Source organism: Hyalella azteca, unplaced genomic scaffold (assembly GCF_000764305.2).
Source record: "Hyalella azteca isolate HAZT.00-mixed unplaced genomic scaffold, Hazt_2.0.2 contig3743, whole genome shotgun sequence".
Lineage (NCBI taxonomy): Eukaryota > Metazoa > Arthropoda > Malacostraca > Amphipoda > Hyalellidae > Hyalella > Hyalella azteca.
Window position 1 is genome coordinate 1 of NW_025933981.1, and position 1,568 is coordinate 1,568.

Consider the following 1,568-nt stretch of genomic DNA (forward strand, 5'->3'; position numbering starts at 1 on the left):
TTTCCTTTTTCTTTATCGCTACGATTAAATTCGAGGAAGAAACAATCTAAAGATCAAATAGAGCTTTATAATGTTCAAAGCAAACAGCCTAAAACTCCGAGCTCTAATTAGATTGTTTTCGTTCCTCAAACGAAAATCATTATACATACTCACTGCGGCATGCATTTATTTTCAGCCCAGTTGGTGTAATCCGCGCTGTTGTCGCCAATCCAATAAAATTGTCCAGTATGGCCCTTAATAGTGGCAGGACAAAAATATGTAATCAAAATTCGAAGCAAGTTCATTCCAAACAACATAAATACCACCATAATGAATCGCTATGCGTTGTTTAAAGTATTACTACTTGATTCTTGATGACCATAAATACAATCCATATAAGGAAATGATTGTTAGCAAACAATCGCTGAATATCGTTTGAATATATCAAAAAATCAAGTAACTGAATATCGTTTTCCATCTCATGAACTATGTACGGCTGATAAATATTAGCATCATTAATCAAAGATTAGCCCAGCTTTTACTTAACTATTTCTGTCATTCCGATCCAGACGTTGTCGTGGTGCTTGAGAGCTTCATCTAAAATGAAGAACTGTTCCTGATCGTCGTTGATGGTGACCAAGTCGCCGCTGATTTGCTGGCACATCAGCTCGGCGTTCAGCCAAGAATCGCGATAGTCTGATACCTGATGGAGGACCCAGCAAGCAGCTATGAAGTTAGCGTCATTTTGAAGAAATTATATAAATACTTACAATCTTTCTAAAGATATTTTAAATTTTTTGCGTGGAGATATGAAGGAGCTGCTAATTTTGAAGTCTATTGAGCAGAACCGAAGAAACATGCAAACATGAATATTATTTGACATGATACGAAGTACCGAAGCGCTTAAAAATGGGAATGATCAATTTTCAACATATTTTTTTAGACAGATATTATTTATGAAAGCTAAAACTATAACGATTACTAATTACTAAAATAGGCTTCTAATTTCCCCCTATAGTATGGATGTACTCGATTGTGCAATCAAGGAAAGTACGACGTGATGGAACGGATCTTGACGAGATCCAAAAAAAAAAAATACCTAAAAATCGCTCGAAAATGTCTTGAGAACCAATTCTTCGTTGTCCAGGGTAATATTTTTTTACCTAATAATTTTGTTTGTATATTCGATAGTTAATGACTCAACATTATTTGTACTCACTGAGTAACAGCGATTGTCATGCATGTACCAGCCTTCAGTGGCGTCACAAAACATTGGCTCGTCTGTAAACAATAAATAACTTGATAGCGCACACGAATTGATGTGTCATAAAACAATTATTTTAAGAATTCATACGAGCTGCATAGCAAGGACAGATTTTTCCAATGCCTCAACCTTGAAAATTGGATTTGTAGAACAAAGAGAACCATAAGGCAATATTTTTTTCTAATAATTGAAATTAAATTTAATACAAGGAGAAGTCTATGAGTAGATATGAGGTACGGTAATCAAAGAATTGTGCAACTTTTCCAATTTTACATCTGGTATTCGAGAACAAACGATTATATTGGAGGGAAGGCAAATTTTGAAT

At 34.7% G+C, this 1,568-nt stretch overlaps 1 long non-coding RNA gene across 1 annotated transcript; it reads right to left on the minus strand.

Annotated features, from left to right (window-relative positions):
- Window positions 1-164: 164 nt before the first annotated feature.
- Window positions 165-1,259, minus strand: LOC108677913. Its single transcript, XR_001931290.2, has 3 exons — window positions 1,199-1,259; window positions 527-682; window positions 165-233 (listed from the first exon to the last, which is right to left on the minus strand). It is a non-coding gene; the product is annotated as an uncharacterized LOC108677913 (long non-coding RNA).
- Window positions 1,260-1,568: the final 309 nt, after the last annotated feature.